Genomic DNA, 19,038 nt, shown 5'->3' on the forward strand with positions numbered 1-19,038 from the left:
AGGTTATCAGTTCAAATCCTGGTCAGCAGTGATCAAAAATCCTATCCATCTGAAGACTGGTGGTCCATATGAAATGAGTCTGCATGGACATGACATTTTGTCACAAACAATATGGCTAGGCACAGCACAGAATTTGTCAAAATGTGAAGCAGGTAGATGCATTGTTGATTTTTCTCTCCCAGTCAAGGAAAAAGGCCAAGGCAGAGAAGGTCGCATTCTTCTGATGAATGAATGGCTATGTAGATGGTGTCAACTAACCAGAGCATTTCGGCTTCCTGAACCATAGGATGGTATTCCAATAACTGCTGAGCAGAGATGGGGGTTCGCCTGTTAAAGAAGGGGTGCAGAGTCTTCCAAATCAGATTGGCAACTCTTACCAAGGAGAAGTTTAAACTAGGGTCATCATGGATGGAAGGATGAACTCCCAAGGTAAATATAAGTCCTCAGGTAGGTTAAATATTAAACAATTAAAGAGAAATGGTATAAAAGGGCAACGCCTGGGAAGCTATGTACACTAGTGCTCACAACATGAGAAATAAAGTCCCAGATCTCAAGGCAGTGGCGTAGCCACGGGTGGGCCTGGGTGGGCAGGTGCCCACCCAACTTAGACCCAGGCCCACCCAACTGGCACCGGAACTGCAAGGCTGTCGCGGGATCCCATCCCCGCGACAGCGAACAAGAGAACCCACGCCTCGCGCGCCATCACGGCACACATGGGGAAGCGCGGCTGCGGCCGTATGGCCAACCGGTCTTCCTGTTGAGGGGGGGGAGCGGAAGCGCCGCGGGCAGCTTCCGCTTCCTCCCCCCAAAGCAGGAAGATCAGCTGCCTCTCCTGCTGCCACCCGTTCTCCTGCTATCTTCGGGCCCGCCGAACTTCCTGTTTGGGGGTGGGGAGCGGAAGCGCCGCGGGCAGCTTCCGCTTCCTCCCCCCAATGCAGGAAGATCAGCTGCCTCTCCTGCTGCCACCCGTTCTGCTATCTTCGGACCAAACGGCCTGCCGAACTTCCTGTTTGGGGGAGCTTTCTCCCCCAAAGCAGGAAGATCAGCTGCCTCTCCTGCTGCCACCGGCCTCCTGCTATCTTCGGGCGTCGGGCCGTATGGTCCGCCGATCTTCCTGCTTGGGGGGAGGGAGGAAGCGGACGTTGTGCGCTGCGCTTCCGCTCCCCCCCCCCCCCGACAGGAAGTTCGGACGCCCGAAGATAGCAGGAGTCCGGTGGCAGCAGGAGAGGCAGCTGATCTTCCTGCTCTGGGGGAGAAAGCGGAAGCTGTGCACGTGCTTGAATGTGTATGTGTGGATGAGAATGGGAGTGTGTGTGGGTGAAAACTGGAGCCTGTGTGTGTATGTGTGAGAAGGAAAGCTTGAATATGTGGTGAATGGGAGCTCGAATGTTGTATGTGTGGTTGAGAATGGGAGCCTGGGTTTGTGGGTGGGTGAGAATGGGAGCTTGAATGTGTGTTTATATGGGTGAGAATGAGAGCCTGGGTTTGTGTGGGTGGGTGAGAATGGAAGCTTGAATATGTGGATAAGAATGGGTGCTTGAATGTGTGTATGTGTGGGTGAGAATAGTATCTTAAATGTGTATATGTATGGATGAGAATGGAGCTGAATATGTGTGGGTGAGACTGGGAGCATGGGTTTGTGGGTGAGAATGGGAGTCTGGTTTATGTGTGTGGGGTGAGAATGGGTGCCGGATGTGCATCTGTGTGTGCATAAGAATATAAGCCTGGGGAGGGGTGAGAAAGTTGAGAACTTGAATGTGAGCTGGGGGGGGGGGGGGGGAGCATATGAGAGTGAGAGCTTGAGTGTGGTGAGAGGGAGTCTGTGAGAGAAAGCGTGTACGTGTGTGTGTGGTGTGTGTGGTGTGTGTGGGAAGGACAGGAATAAAGACCTGAAAAGGAATTAGGAAATGAGCTATAAGGGAAAAAATGGGAAAAAGAGACCAGGACCAACTGATTAGAAAAAATACAAAGATCAGACAACAAAGGTAAAAATATAGATATATATTTTTGAGATGTTAGCAATTTAAATATAAGCAACACAACCGCTCTCTCAAAATTTATGGACAGGTAGGAGCCGTGTATAAAATCGTAATAATAAGAAGGCTAAAGTACCACAAATCACCGTGAATTATGTTTGTATCATTAAGTAAACCTCATACTTAGGCGCAGATGTGAATGCTATGCTGCATAATTTGGCATTATTTATCAGTAAAAAAACAACTAGTAGACCTGCATGCCTACAGCCCACCCATGTTAACCTTGTGCCCACCCAAAAAATCAATTCTGGCTACGCCACTGTCTCAAGGCAGTAATGCTCTAAAATGTATGAGCAATTGTTCACATGTTCAGCTTAGAGGGAAACTAGGTGTGTAGTTTCTGTGCAAGGATCTATAACAGCTTGGCCTCATTCTGATTCCTAATAGCAAGTGTATTGGTGTTTAGTGTCTGATGTAATATTTTCAGTGTTGCCTTTCCATAGGTAGGGTTATTCCTGTTTGAGTACTAGTAGTTAATGCTGTTTTTGTATGGGAGGTTTATTATATTGCGATTCAGTTTACTCAAAGCTTTCTGAAGACCTCGCCCGTATTCAACACCCGTTACAATATGCTATAACACCATATGGCTGCAGGTGGCTTTTTTGCAGAGTTTTCTGGTTGGTGCCATTGTAGTGCAAGTAAATAATATTCATGTTTCACATGATATTTTTACCTTAGAAGACTGTACTTTGAATGTGGAAGTGGAAGTGGTGGAGACAAGGACAGTATCAGAATTCAAGAAACCATGGGAACAAGCACAGAGGGTCTCTGAGGAAGAGGAAGGGACCATAAAGCTGAGCAGGAGATGTGACTGGGCAGACTGGATAGGCCATATGGACTTTATCTGCTGTCATGGCAGTAATTACAGCCGTAGAGACTGGCTTGCCGTTTTGCACTTAGAAGTAGTCCCTCCAGAGTAGGGTTGCACAGCAGCTACCTGCCCAGTACCTGAGGACAAATGGAAGACTTCATTTTCCAGTGCTGTCACTTTCAGAAGCGTAAATTCACTAGAACAATTACTACATGTCTTTTTTTTCAAAAAGACGATGGTCAGAAGTGGAGGCGTTCTCTCTCATTTTGGTAATGGGAAAAGTCCTTTGTACTTTTTGGCCAAATGGACTACAGAAGTATCCACAAAAAAAAGGTCAAGCGCAAACAAAATGTAACTGAAAAGTAAGTTCATAGTTAACTATGAAGGGAGCAGCAGCCAGTGGTGACAGTACTAATCCATCAAAAAACCAACCAGATCTCCAGCATTAGATTCTACACACGATCCTTTATTAACGAGCTTGTAGGTAGCATCCAGGTCTACTTTAAGATGGATATTTTTAAACAGTGCATGTTCTCAGGTGGAAATCTGCACATAGGGCCAGATTTGTAATCTACGCCCGATTTTATAACATGCGCGCGCAGCCGCACGCATGTTATAAAATCCGGGATCGGCGCACGCAAGGGGGTGCACACTTGTGCACCTTGTGCGCGCCAAGCCCTAGGGGAGCCCCAATGGCTTTCCCCGTTCCCTCCGAGGCCACTCCAAAATCGGAGCGGCCTTGGAGGGAACTTTCCTTCCGCCCCCCACCTTCCCCTCTCTTCCCCTATCTAATCCGCCCCCAGCCCTATCTAAATCCTCCCCCTACCTTTGTTGGATTATTTACGCCTCTCAGGCATAGGTTGCGCGTACCAGCTGAGTGCCAGCACATGATCCCTGGGCTCAGCGGAAGTGGTGACACCTCTGGCCCCGCCCCCACCCTGCCCCTCCTGCCCATTTTTTCAAGTCCCGGGACATACACGCGTCCCGGGGCTTGCGCGCATCGCCGAGCCTATGCAAAATAGGCTCGGCGCGTGCAGGAGGGGTTTTAAAGGGTTACGCGCGTAACACTTTTATAATCCACCCCATACCTTTTACCTTGAAAATTCATGGATAAGTGGCTTGGTATGCACGCAGAATAACCAAACCACACCTGCTGTTCGGGACGACCTAACTTGTGCAGGTTATCTACTTGCTTCCTTTATAAAACCAAAAGTATGCAACGCCACCCTCCCAGAACGCCCCTCTCCAATCCTGCCCTAGAGTATGCTTGATTTGCATGCACTGAGCCCAGGCTGCTTTGTACGGAATCCTGTAAAGAGATTTTGTGAGTGAGCCCCTTGCAACATATATGGACGCAGTCATTGTGATTCACTGAGACACTGGAGGGACGTAAGTCCGGGGCCACCGTGTGCACCAAATGGCAAATATTCCACAAACAGGCTCATCAATCTGCGTGACAATGTGAGTGCAACACACTGTAATCTTCCTCATGGAAAACCTCACCTCTCTACGATCTTTGGTGAAAGATGCTGATTCAGCTCCTATAAACATAGACTTAACCGAATAGTCCTAGGAGCAAACAATAAATGCTTTATTCAGAAAAGCTTGTTTTTCTTTTAAACACTTTTGTTCTGTCTTGAGAAACATAAATTTAATCTCAGACTTTTTTTTTTTTTTGCAAACTGTTTTCTCTCTCGGCATCCCGAGGCTGGCTGCTGACTCAATGCAAGGCAGAAAGGGGTTACCACAAACATGAAGGCCACTTGACAGACCATGGGTAACTTGGTTAATGTCATTCTGCTGCCTAAAAACTAGTCCTGCTGGGGCTGTTTCCTGTTCTTTCGCTCTGTTCACCACATCAGCACTTTCTACCTGGGGTTTTTTCTTTTCCTCACCTTTGCAGGGAGTTGCTTCTTTTCTGAACAGAAACATAGGAATATAGAAACCTGACGGCAGAAAAAGAATTATGGCCTAGCCGTCTGCCCATCCATCCAATAATTTAGCATTGTAATTCTCAATTACTTCCTCAAGATCCCTGCATTTATCCCGTGCTTTCTTGAATTCAGATACTGGTTTTGTCTCACCACTTTCACTGGGAGGCTGTGTTCCATGCATCCATCAACCTTCTGTAAAGGAAATATCTCCTAAGATTACTCCTGAGTCTACCCCCGTTCCCCTTCAGCGCATGACCCCTCGTTTTAGAGCCTCCTGTACATGGAAACCTTTGAGATATTTTAATGTCTCCATCATATCTCCCCTATCTCGCCTTTCTTCCAGGGTGTACAACTTTAGATCTTTAAGTCTAAGCTATCTAATACATGCATATGAGTTTCATTTAAAACTATGGTAACCCTCTTCCATTCCTCCCCCTCCCTTCGTCTTCCAACCCCCCTTCCTACCCCCCTTCCTCGGACTACCCTGTTGCACCAAAAAGCCAATTCTATCAGTTCCTTCCAGTTTGTTACTTTACTTCCCCATGCTTAAGTTATCCAAGTTTTTCTCTCCTCCTGTTCTTTGTAAGACAATTTTGTCACTGTCTTTTTATGGTTACAATGTAAACCGGAGTGATAATTAACTCTGTTATTTGAACTTTGGTATAGAAAAGCTATAAATAAATAAATAAATAAGTCGAATCCCATATACTTTAAAACAAAGACCTCTGATCATTTTAGTAGTCACCCTCTGGGCTGTCTCCGTCCTGTTTATCTCCTTTTGAAGGTGCGGGCTCCAGAATTGCACACAGTGTTCTAAGTGAGGTCTCGCCAGGGATCTATACAGGGGCAATATCACCTCCCTTTTTCTGCTGACCATTCCTCTCCCTATGCAGCCAAGCATCTTTTTGGCTTTTACCATTGCTTTATCCACCCGTTTAGCAAATTAAGATTATAAAATACAATCACCCCCAAATCCCGCTCTTCCTTTGTGCTTAGAAGAATTTCACTTCAAATACTGTACCTTTCCCTTGGATTTTTGCATCCTAAATGCATTAAATCTGCATTTTTTTTTGTATTAAATCTTATTTGCCAGACCTTAGACCTTTCCTCCCGCTTCACTAGTTCCCTCCTCATGTTTTCCACACCTCCTTGGTTGTTACAGATTTTGGTATCATCAGCGAAAAGACAAACCTTTCCCGACAATATTTCCGTTATGTCGCTCACAAAATTGTTGAAAAGAACCGGTCCAAGGACTGATCCCTGAGGCACACCCCCCCTCCCCTGAGAAAACTCCATTCACCACTACCTTTGTTGCTTCCCACTCAGCCAGTTTCTAACCCGGTCAGTCACTGTAGGATCCATACCGAGGGCACTCAGTTTATTTATAAGTCTTCTGTGCAGGACCATGACAAAGACCTAACTGAAATCCAAGGACACTATGTCTAGAGCTCTCCCTTCATCAAATTCTCTGGTCGCTCAATCAAAGAAATTGATCAGATTCATCTGACAAGATTTACCTCTGACAAAACCGTGCTGCCTCGGATCTTGCAATCCATTGGATTCCAAGAATTGCACTGTCCTCTGTTTTAGCAGTGACTCCATCCAGGGCCAAGGCAGATTTTCCTTCCAGCTGATGTGGTGTTTCTAAAAGCTTCCATTCAAAATGGCAATTGCTAGTAAGAACGAGCTTTCTAGATTACTCCAGACAGAATGCTGAAATAAATGGGAGTTTTGGGAGGCTTGGATTGGGGGAGGGAAAATTTCTGCATGTAGTTGGCCTGCAGACATACTGTCGCAGGTGCCAGGTACATGGGTACTTTTTCCCCTGTGCACCTTGGGGGGATGGAACTATTCTCTATATTAAGAACTATTTTGTATTGATTATTGTATTTTGATCTGTAATGCAAACCGCTTTGGGTCCATATTTATGAAGTTAGGAAATATAAAAGTGTAAAATGTAATGTAATCACAACTCCCCTCCACAATGTCAGAGCAGGAGTCCAGTCGGGTCACCCATGCTACCTACCACTCATATAGATAGATAGAGAGTGAATGATAATGAGGTCTTCTGTTTTAACTTTTAAGCAATAACCACTGATGAAACATCCTCAGCAGAAGCAAATAAAATCCATGTTTATTGATAGGGAGCAGGCGACACTGACCTCTGCCCCCTCTCCTCACACATTCTCAACCTGTCCTTTTGCTGGGGTTGGCAGAATTGAGGGCTGTGATGAATTGCAAACATCAAAGATATTATGTGGTTATTTTTTTTTAACCTTTTTTGGGACAGAACAATTGATACGTGTTTAAAGTAAGTAATTAAGGATAAAAAATGTGACATGTTGAGAGAGAGAGAGAGACTCATGCTATATATATATATATATATATATATATATATATATATATATATGCAACTGTAAGAGGGGACCAACTCCTCTTGTTGGTACCTTTCATTGATTCAAATGATAGAAATTCATCAGTCATATCAAATTGGCAGTTAATTCCTCTGACTGTGGCCCCCCTCCCAAAACCTGCCCTGAGTTGAAAGTGTCCCCTCTTATATAACATATATATAACATGTCTTTGCACAGAGAATAGATAGATATTTTATTTACATCTCCAATACATGAGTTCTATTGGAGATGCAGAAATCTCATGCAAAAAATCATCCCACTTTGTTTCAATAGAAGCTCTCTCTTTAGATATTGCTTTTTCTGTGCTACAAACTAACCACAGTTCCTTTCAATTCTGTTAGACATTTTTCATTCTTCAACAATGATGATTTCAACAAGGAAAACTTGGCAGTGCAGTGCAAAACTGATTGATGCATAATGTCATATGTCCTAACATTTCAGAAATCTGATGAGATACATTTCTGTAAAAAAAAAAAAAAAAGGTAACACGTCAACTCCTCGTGGAAATACATTGGATTGGATTTTTTTTTTTGCTATTCAGAAAGCAGAAGGAATTTTGTAGCTGTCACATCCTGAAAGCCCAAGTCAGTGTAGAAATGATTTTAAAAACAGTGGTGCTTAAAGGATGCTGTTTCTGCTTTTCACCCCTTTCCAAAAACGTGTAAAAATTTCTGCTAAACTTGCATCCAAATTGTAGATATTAAAAACAGAACTTCTTTAGTTAGTTTCCATTTATTTAAATGAAAAAATGTGTACATTTGTGTCTGTATATAAATAAGAAAGGGAGGAGAAAGTTTGTGCATCCCACGCCCACTAATCCTTGATAATCTCAGGGTGACTGGAAAGCAAAGGTTCCCAAGTATGGAGAACTTTTGAATTTTAAAATCCTTTTTAGTTTCAATTTTTGGGAGTTATTTAATGTATCTGTTATTTTGAAATATTTTATTGGTGTTTGGGACATTTAAAAATAACTTGTATATGAGTTTATAATTATTTGATCTTGTATTCATTAGCTGAAATAATCTTATTAGTATGTTTTTATTATTATTATTATGGATTTATTTTATTTCTTGATTTTATTGTTTGATGTTTGAGGCCTGGTGATGGTTCTGTTTTATCATTGTTGCACTGCAAAGAGTATCTGGCTTCCAGTTCAGTTTCGTCTGCCCTTTACTATTTCTACTTTATGGTAGTACTGTTCTGTATTTGATGTTCTGCATGTGTGACTGATGTTAGGTATTCTCCTACTAGGAAGTGTATTAGTGTTTTAGGGTTTGTGGAGGGTCAAGCCACACTCAACACACATTACAACAGTCCTAATACCATATGGGTTTCAGGTGTCTTTTTTTCAGGGATTTCTGGTTGCATCACGGCAGTGCATGTAAATATAATGTAAGTGATATTTTTACCTCAGAATGCTATATTTCGATATTTTTCAAGTAAAATGTTATTATAAACACATAACTCTTAACTGTGTGTGTGGGAGCGGGCTGGAGGTGGGGGAGGTTGGGGAATGAGGCTGTGTTGTACAAGACTGTAAGGTTCGCCTAGGACACCTTATACCCTTGCACCAGCCATGGTCTCTGGGAGAGGTGGTGAACCGCAGGGGGTGGGGGGATGGGCTTTTTTTGGTAGGTCTGGGACAGACAATGAATGAACATGGGGGGGGAAACAGTACAATAATTGTTCTAACAGGGCAGCAAAAAAGCTAGCACCGGCCCTGTTTATGGAGGTGAAATGCTTTTTGCTCCTATGTAAAAACCCTCACAGTTTTATTGAGACACAATATCACATAATAACTTAATAAAACATTAAATAAAAAAAAAAACCCCCAAAAAAACCTCACAGGTGTCAATTTTTAAAGTGACTTACATAGGTAAAAAAAAAAAATGCAAACCATTTCCCTCACGTTAAATCTCCTGTCTAATAATCACCCTCCCTCAACAGAGCTAAACGTTTATGCATTGAGAGGTGGTGTTCCTGGGCACATGTGGAGGTTGCAGGGAGATGAAAAAATGCATGTGTAGATTTCATCAGATTTCTGTTCGTGCTTTTTTCAGCAAAATCAGGTGTGCAGAAAAAGTAAGTGCAGGTGACCATTCATCATGTTCTGAAGGGAAAGGGCACACGTGTAAAAAGTGCACACAGTCTTTGTCCCAATGCGGACAGTTTGAAAATATCCCCCCATGATAATACATAAGAAAAAAAAAAAAGTGCATTGAACACAGCAGGTAAGCAGTACAGCAAGCTTGCTTACTTGTAAACAAGGTGCCTCGGGCCACTACCGTGTCATCTCTAAGTGAGGAACCACTCCGGTGTACCCTGCGCTGCAGGCCTCTACCCCATCACCGCTACAGGACCCTCACCCGTGTTCCCGTAGCTCGGGCCACTACCATAGCATCTCTGAGTGAGGAATCCCTCGGTGTACCCTGCGCTGCAGGCCACTACCACATCACCACTACGGAGAGACGTCTTCGGCGTACCCCGCCCTGCGGGTCATTACCAGATCTCCAGTCTGAGGTATTCCCTCTGGGTATACCCCTCTGCTCAGACCTTGTTACTTTTCCTGCACACCCCCCCCCCCCCCAACTCCGCGGGCTGTGCCTTTCCACCTCTCTAATAAAGACTCTGTTCCACAGCTGTGTCTGACGTCTGCTGAGACCGCGCCTCCCGATGGTGAGGCTCACAGGATTCCTCCCTGTGGGTGGTACCATCTCTCACCTCAGCTCAGGGCCCTCACACCTACAAGTCATAACTCCGAGGTGCGGGAAACGCTGAGAGAAAGCCCAGATGAAGTAGCGCTGAGCCAGGGCCTGCGGAGCGGGAAGTGCTGATGCAGGAACCCGGAAGGAGAAGCACAGAGATCTGAAGGCAGGAACAACTGGTCTGTGGAAAAGGAACTGGCACCAAAAGGAACCAAGGAACTCGTTGCCAAGTCGGTTAGTGGTGGCTAGAGGGGAAGCTTAAATATCCCGGGCCAGTGATGTCATCAGCCGGGGACGAGCCTGGAGTTCCCGCCATTGGCCCTTTAAAGGGGAGGGCGACAAAACAGGATTAGCAGCCAGATGTCCAAATGATTTCCTTTATTGGGTGGTAACACGAATATATGAACAATGCCCAACTCTGGCCGAGTTTCGCCCTCTTACAATGGGGCTACATCAGGGGCTACAACATACAATAACACATACTTGTAAATAATAAAAAATAATAAGAAGAACATAACTGAAACACACAATTAGAATGGTAACATGAAAATGTGGTGTAGATATTAATTATGACACAGCATGTGAGTGTGAAAAAGAGAACAACAATTGAATTTTGGTCTTTACCTCTACTTGAGTCGTGTTATGATGACAATCCAAGTCTTAAAAAAGACTGTGCAACAAAAGGTCTGTAAATTAAATGTATAAATTCATTGAAAAACAATATTGAATCTTAAAAATTCTAAAAAATATTTATAGACCTTTCAAAAAACATCAAAGCTGGCATGATAGAATTAACCATATTAAAAATAGAGCACTAAAAAAATAATAAAATTATAACAGGTAGTGAAAAGTAAATAAAATAAATAAAATGAAATAAATTACAGCAGTATGAGTCGATGTAAAGAGCAGTCGCGGCATCTTTGCCTGTTTTGATTCGAGTTAGTAAGTAAAAGCCATACTGTTGTTTGTCCTCACAACCACATCAAAGAGTAAGTTTGTTTATGTTATCTAAATGATTTTACAGCTCTTTGTTTTGTTCCTACTTCCGCGTCTTTTTTGCAGCACTTTTATAGTTATTCAAGCACTCATAGTTACCGGCAGCAGTAGCATTCTATGAGCTAATGTAATGGTTTTATGATCTTCTTAAAACAACACATAGATGTTCTATTTTATCCTCTAGTCAATCAGCATATATTCATTCCGTATTTTGTAGCAATTTATTTATCATATGTAGAATTTAAAGCACACTTACCCAGCTGCATATAACCTATATTCCTCACTTTATGTACTTATTTTTTCAAACCAGGAGCCGTTTCAAAAGTCATTCATCATAACCCTGCTAATTGTCTTGAATAATGTCAAATCAGCATTGTTTTATTTTGGTTCACATGTTTTACACGTACACATAGTTAAAAAAAATTTTTCACAATATGTATTTAGAGTCAATATGTTTCTGCAATCTTAATTCGCCTATTCACGTAGGAAGTATGTTCTTTTTTAATTTTTCAATCTTTCCAAACAAGATTTCGGCACATTTGCAACCCTTGTGTTGTTTACGAAATAAGAAACTGAGGTACCGCTGTCATTGAGAGTTTAACCAGCCTTTCCAATAGTGAGTATATACTCCTATATTGAGTGCAGCTCTCATTTATTGATATATAACATCAACTTTTTTAAAAAAAATTCATCTTTCACACAAATTTTCTTGTCAGTGGAAATCACATTAAGATATGGTGTAAATGTAATTTATTTCATTTTATTTATTTTATTTACTTTTCACTACCTGTTATAATTTTATTATTTTTTTAGTGCTCTATTTTTAATATGGTTAATTCTATCATGCCAGCTTTGATGTTTTTTGAAAGGTCTATAAATATTTTTTAGAATTTTTAAGATTCAATATTGTTTTTCAATGAATTTATACATTTAATTTACAGACCTTTTGTTGCACAGTCTTTTTTAAGACTTGGATTGTCATCATAACACGACTCAAGTAGAGGTAAAGACCAAAATTCAATTGTTGTTCTCTTTTTCACACTCACATGCTGTGTCATAATTAATATCTACACCACATTTTCATGTTACCATTCTAATTGTGTGTTTCAGTTATGTTCTTCTTATTATTTTTTATTATTTACAAGTATGTGTTATTGTATGTTGTAGCCCCTGATGTAGCCCCATTGTAAGAGGGCGAAACTCGGCCAGAGTTGGGCATTGTTCATATATTCGTGTTACCACCCAATAAAGGAAATCATTTGGACATCTGGCTGCTAATCCTGTTTTGTCGCCCTCACGGCTTTGTTAGACAGCCTTCCTTGCTGTTTCTTCAGTCCTTTAAAGGGGAGGACAGAGGGCACGTGTGCGCGCGCCTAGAGAGGCCCAGGAACGGAACGCAGGTCGGCGGCGTCCCAGCCGCCACGTGGAGTGCAGGGAGCCAGGAGGAGCGCGGCGGCAGTGACTGGCCACCGCCGCGAGAGTACCGGGGGTAGAGAACCAAGCATGACATGACGTGAGTTGAGCCTGCCGTGGACAGCCACGGCCGGCGGTCATAACATGATGCTTTCACTTAGCTGTCCTGTAATCCTTCCAGTCCGGTTCCTATTGTTCTCGCTGCAGCTCTCCCTTTGTCTTTTCCAGGTGCTGGATGCAGATGTTTGAAGGCGGTCTTTTTCTTCTCTTCGGCTCCTGGTGCAGGTGTTTGAAGTCCTACCTATCTTTAAATAAATCAAAGCAGGTGTTCCCTGAATACACTATCCGTGACCCCCTCTTCTGAAGATGTGTTTAAATAATGTTTCTAAATGTGGTTTCTTCGACGTCTTATTGAACTGGTCTAACCTGGTGTGTAAACAAAGGATAATCAGATTCACCCTAAGCTCTCTAAAAAGAGGGAAAATGATTTGGTTCAGATTGATTGAAAGGTCTTTTCACACACACACTCTGGCACATCCAGAGCTCTTAAGTGAGAAACAGCTTAAACTTACTTTTAGTTCCTCTCCTCTGATGGATTACTGTGCTCAGAGGTTTTGAATTAAAGCTGACCCAGAAATATCTAGTTCTGTTTCACATGAAACACTGAATAGTCCCTTAAATTGCACAGACCAGAATCTGAGTGAAGTGCTTACGCTGTAGAACTCTCTGGTTCTATCGATTTATGTAGCAAATGTTTGCAGTGAGGTCAGTCTGAAAGGTTTGTTTACACTTTTCAGTTAACAAGTAAAAGAATATTATCACAGTGTTTCATACACCTCAGTTTCTCATACTCAGTAAATTTTCTCACTGCAGCAATCTAACTGAACTAAGCCGATGAAAATCTCTGCGTCTTGACTGTGATTCTAAGTAACTGACTGTTACTATACTTTTGCTGCCACAATTCTTATCTGGATTGCTCTAATATGAACAAAATTTTAAACCACAAACTCATTCCTTCCTTTCAGTCCCATTCTACTTTGAGTATATTAACAACAATTCCCTCTGGATTCCAATCTTTCAGACAAAAAAAGACCTTTCAGTCAACCTTTCGGACAGCTCAGTAAAAGGAGCCAGAAACAATCTGCCCTTTTTTTTTCTCTGTCTCTCGTCATTCTACTTCAGTCCCACCCATCTCTTGTAAATGGGAGTGAAGACAGAAAGAAAACTTCACAACTGATTCTCCCACCTCCCCCCAGGCTTCTCAGTCCACAGGAGGTGTTATTTTCCTGCCAGCACTGATAATAAGATACTGTTTGTTTGTTTTTTGTCATTCCCTGAAGCCTAAGACTCTTGTCACACAGCTTCAGGTTCTTTACTTTGAGCCACAACAGACCCTCTCCCCAGGCAGACAAACACCCAGAGAGGAAAGAAAGCAAGCCACCTTCCAGCAATGCTTTCTACAGCCTCAGAACTCAAGTCAGCCAAAAAAAAAAATGCCTTTACCCTCTTATGGTATTTTTAACCCCTGGTTACAAAGAGCAACTATTTAACACACAAGCCAGCCCCACCAGGTGGGGGAGTATACTACTGAGTGAATACGCTGCACAGAACTGCTTGTCCACAGTTTCTTTAACCTCAGGACAGGGACACTGTTATTACTGGGCATATGGAACCTGTGCCCCCAGTCTCGGGGCACAGGTTCTAAAATCCCCAACTTATCCTGCCTGCAGGCATCTGCACTACACATTGTTTCTGCACTGCTGTGCTTCAGATTGGGGATGGTGTGAGGACACTGAGGCCTTGTGCTCCGCTGGGTACTACTTCCCTATAGATTAGAGAAAAGAGGCTGCTAGGTTGGCTGGGTCTGCCCAGCGCAAGGGAGGCTGCTGAATTGCCTGGGCCTGCTTGGCCAAAAAGAAAAGGCTGCGGTCATCTGGGCTGCCCGGCTGAAGAAATGAGGCTGTTAACAGCTGGGCCACACAGTTGAAGAGAGGAGGCTGCTTTTAACCTATGGCCAAAGAGAGGACACTACTGTCAGTCGGGCCTATGGCAGAAGAGAGGAGGCTACTGTCAGCAGGACCTGCAGCCGAAGAGAGGAAGCTGTTGCCATCGATGGGGCCACACCGCTGAAGTAGACTCTTGCATTATTGGGACTAGGTGGCCAAAAGAGGCTCTTGCGTCAGTGAACGCATGGCAAAGAGACTGTTGTATTGGTGTGGCCATGTTCTGATGAAAGAAGACTGATGCTGACTGTGCCCTTCATGTTCTGTGGAGAGAAAGAGAGAGTATGTGTGTGAGTGAGAGAGCATGTGAGAGAGAACATGTGTGTGTGTGTGTGTGTGTGTGTGTGTGTGAGAGAGCATGTGTGTTCATGTTTGTGTGTGTAAGAAATGCTATGCAGGCCCAATGAGAAAGCTGCTGATGTTTGTATGTTCTAGGGAGAGAGAGAGGATGTATGTGTGTGTGAGAGACAGCATGTATGAGAGAGCACATGTGTGTGTGAGAGTGTGTGTGAGAGAGAGAGCATAGGGGGAAGAGAGAGAGCATGTATAAATAAGAAAGTGTACATGAGAAAGGAGAAAGTTTGTAACTACCCTCACTTCCCCCCTCCCCCAAATAATCCACAACAATCTCAGGGTGAGTAGAAATCAAAAGTTCCCAGATATGACAAACAGCAGATTTTTTAAATGCTTATTAGTTTTAATTATTGGATATTATTTGATGTATCTTCAATTTTTTAATATTTTATTAATTTATTTTATTTATAATTTTTACTGGTATTTGGAAACATTTTTAAAACATTTTAATATGAATTTTGAATTATTGGATATTCTTTTCATCAGTTGTTTTGAAATATTTATTCTTTTTATGGTTTTATTATTACAAAGTTTTATATTTCTTGATTTGATTATTTGATGTTTTATGTTAAATGGTGATGTTTTAATTTTTCCATTGTTCCACTGCATACTGTTTTCTTGTTCATTTTTTTTATCTGCACATTTCTGCTCATACTCTATGGTCTGTTTATTCTGTATTTGGTAAGGATTTGCTTGTTTTCTGCATGTGCAAGCTTGTGGTTTCTGAGTAGAGATCTATAGCAGCTCAGCTTGTTCTAGTTTCCTATTAAGAGGTGCATTGGTGTTTTAGGAACTGGTACAATATTTAAAGTCTTGCATTTTTGTAGGGATGGTTGTTACTGATTAGGTGCTGGAAGTTAATGCTGTTTTGGTATGGGAGGTTTACTATATTGTAATTGTAATTCACTTTTTTTCAGAGGATTCATTGCCAATTTTTTTCAGCATTGAATTAAAGACAACAGAGTTTTAAAATATCTGTCATGGATTTGCCTGCCATGTGTTCTAGTCTGTCTAGTCCAGTCCTGTCTTTGTGTAGTCTCTGTCTTGCCCTGTCCAGCCTAGTATCCTTTCCCAGCCCCATTTCATACCCAGTATCTTTGCCCTGTCTCTGTCTGTACTCAGCCCCAGTCCTTGCTCAGTGACCAGATCCAGTATCCAGTCCTCAAGCACCAATCTGCTCAACCCTGACACCAGCCTTGCCTCATCTAGCCTTGCCTGTCCAGCCCTGCTCCAGCCTCTTCAGTCTTGCTCTAGCTTATCCAACCTTCTTCCAGTCTCTCCAAACCTGTTCCAGCCTCTCCTGCCTTATTCCACTCTCTCCAGCCTTGTTCCAGACTGTCCGGCCCTGTTCCAACTTCTCCAGCCTTGCTCCAGCTTGTCCAGCCTCGTCCCAATCTCTCCATCCAAACTGTCCGATTCACCTTAATATACTACCTCTGCAAAGAACTACTAGCCCCAGAAGCCAGGGGCTCAATCTGTGGGGAAGTGCCTGGCTAAGTGGAAGACTGGGCCTTGCATAGCCCAGTGTGCTGCCTTGCAGTCTTGCACCACTCCTGGGGTGGTTTACCCAGATCTCAGCAACCATAATAGAATGAAGAGGCTAACCCCTAATCACAGATGCTACCAATAAGATTAGTTATGTTCCTGCCTTAACAAATCAATTTGTTTCTACACTGAGTTCTGCCTGCCCTATTTGCAAAGTACAGAGCCCTTCCACCTTCTCTGAATGCACCCTCTGTCATTTTTAAAATCCTGATAGGTGGATATGCCAAAAATGTCAGTATGTTATTCCTTACTACTCACAGACATGCCTTGTTTGTAAGATCTTGAAACCACAAATACTGCAGCCTGCTTGTATACAGGCTACTAAGGAAACTCCCAGTACTAGTCTTTTGAAAAGCTTAGATCTCTTGAAATCCAGAGTTTGGCAAGTTAATTCTAAATACACTGCTAATACAACCATAGTTTGCCCAAGTGGTTTAAATTCATTATCTAGGAGGGTTAAATTTTTTTCTGATTCTAGCTAAGAAAACCTGGGACAAGTGAAAGCACTGCATAATCCAGCTCTGTCCTGCTTCTAGAGCTCAGAGAACCACTGTTGTATGCAGCAACTTGTTAATAAGACAACACTGACAGCTGAGAAGGTAGCATGCACTTTTTCTCCGCCTGCCTGCTTAGAACCTTCTCACCAGAAATACAGCTCAAAGATCAAACCCCATGGGCTTGATGGACCCTTGGTCTGACCCAGTATGGCAATTTCTTATATTCTTATGTTCTTCTTCTGCTACACAGAATCCATGCCAGATTGCTATTCCTACTATTGTTCTGTCTCCAGGAATCTCCAAAACCTCTTTTCAACCAGGGAGTGAAGGGGGAACACTGTTAATGCCTCTACTGCAGAAGGAGCTTGATCCAGCAGTCACAGTTCTGCCTGATCCTCTGGAGGACTCCATTCCAGATGAGCCACTCCAGGAGGAGCCTGAAGTCACAGCCTTCTTTCAGTGGGAGCCTGCTCTGTCCAGCCCTCTACCTTTAACTTTGAGGGATTCCAATCCTGTAATTTTGTGGAGACGTGAGCACCCAGAGGGAGGCACCATTCTGGATATCATGTGCCCAGAAGGGGGCAATATTCCTGATGCTGAGAGCCCAGAAAGGGGGGGAAGTTGTTTATGGTTCCAGTCCTTTAATCCTGTGGAGAAGATAGCACCCAAAGGGAGACACTGTGTTAGTCTAAGAATTCCCAGTAGAGGGTGCTGTTCCAACCTTGGAGCATACAGAAGAGGGTGCTGTTCCAGATTCATAACACACAGAAGAGGGTACTGTATCTGATTTGGAGTGCCCAGAAGAGGGCATTGTTCCTGATTGGTAGCACTCAGAAGAGGGCACTGTTCTAGACTTTGAGCACCAGAAAGGAGTGCTGTTCCAGACATTCAGTTTTCCAGCCAAGTCTTGACCTGCCTGTCTAGCCAGTTCACGTCCTGCCTGCCAGCCAGCCAAGTCTTATCTTGCTTAGTACAGCCTTGGAAATATCGTGATTTATCAATCCAGTCCCGCAGAGACACCCACCTAGTACTCCAGAATCATGTTTCTGCTTGCCATGGCCCCCATGGACAAGCAGAGGAGGGAGTCTTAAAAGGGGGATACTGTCTCAGATTTTCCTGCCATGCAGCCTCTCCATGCCCTGGTACTGCCTGCCATGACTCCTCCTCACCTACAGAGGCCTCCAGCGAGCCTCACCACCAGCCTTGCTAAGCTCCTCCTTGCTACTCTTGCCACACCCAAGTCCTAGCACTATCTAACTCAGCCTTGCCAGAAACACCTTGACTCTTCATGGAGTCACCCTTGGCTCTCTGATCTGGACATTCTTGTCTTGTATCTTGCCTTAAGGCCTTCAGGCATGCTCTTATCTTGAACCTTGCTTTGCATCCCATTCTATTCCCAATCTCTACACACTCTCAAAACCCTATTAAGAATTAAGGAACGTAAATGGAGGCATAGTAAATCACATGAGACAAAAAGTGCTTATTATTGTACGTTAAGGCATTTTAACAAAGAAATTAATATGGCTAAAAAAACCCTTTTTTGCGAAAAAGATCTCTGAAGCTAATGGTAACCCTAGTATTCTTTTTAACATTGTAAAATCTTTGGCCACAACTAATACGCCAAATAGTATTAACTACAATCTTACTGAGTGTAATAAAATAGCTTCTCACTTCAAAGCAAAGATACCATTTCAAAAGAATTTCAACATCCACCCTATCCTACTTTTAAGATTCCCTCAGACACAGTGGTTTGGTCCGAGTTTGCTCCCATAACAGGTTCTACATTATTGAAAATAATTCAAAAAACAGAAAATTACTAACTCGCCATTTAATCCATGTTCAGGATTATTATTTAAAGCTATCGCTCCATTAACCAGTAATTTCTTATGCGAAATGGTTAATCAATCGCTTCAAACTGGCATTTTCCCTGAGAACTTGAAAAAAACTGCCACCTACTGATTCAAAAAAAACCAAATTAAAAGATCCTTTAGACCTCAATAATCTTAGGCCAATAGCTTTAATTCCTTCCTTAGCTAAGTTAATTGAATCAGTTGTCTTACACCAACTTTCCGATTTTCTAACTGACAATGACTTTTTACATCTGGGGCAACATGGCTTTAGAAAAGGCTATTCCACAGAAACACTTCTACTTTCCTGCTTTGATACTGTATTTCGCGGTTTTGATGCCTATACTGACCTCATTCTCATTGCATTAGATATTTCTGCAGCTTTTGACACTCTGGACCATCATATTCTCCTTATGGGTTTAAAATCTTTAGGTATTCAGTCAACTGTTCTTTCTTCGTGTCAATCCTTTTAACCAACCGATC

General features: G+C 42.8%; 2 long non-coding RNA genes across 2 annotated transcripts; one reads left to right on the forward strand and one right to left on the reverse strand.

Annotated features, from left to right (window-relative positions):
- Window positions 1–7,375: 7,375 nt before the first annotated feature.
- LOC115082122 lies at window positions 7,376–10,200 on the reverse strand. The gene is made up of 2 exons (XR_003854078.1): window positions 9,917–10,200; window positions 7,376–7,656 (listed from the first exon to the last, which is right to left on the reverse strand). It is a non-coding gene; the product is annotated as an uncharacterized LOC115082122 (long non-coding RNA).
- A 1,153-nt stretch (window positions 10,201–11,353) lies between these two features.
- Window positions 11,354–12,111, forward strand: LOC115082123. The gene is made up of 3 exons (XR_003854079.1): window positions 11,354–11,512; window positions 11,838–11,899; window positions 12,064–12,111. It is a non-coding gene; the product is annotated as an uncharacterized LOC115082123 (long non-coding RNA).
- Window positions 12,112–19,038: the final 6,927 nt, after the last annotated feature.

This window comes from Rhinatrema bivittatum, unplaced genomic scaffold (genome assembly GCF_901001135.1).
Source record: "Rhinatrema bivittatum unplaced genomic scaffold, aRhiBiv1.1, whole genome shotgun sequence".
NCBI classification, from domain to species: Eukaryota; Metazoa; Chordata; class Amphibia; order Gymnophiona; family Rhinatrematidae; genus Rhinatrema; species Rhinatrema bivittatum.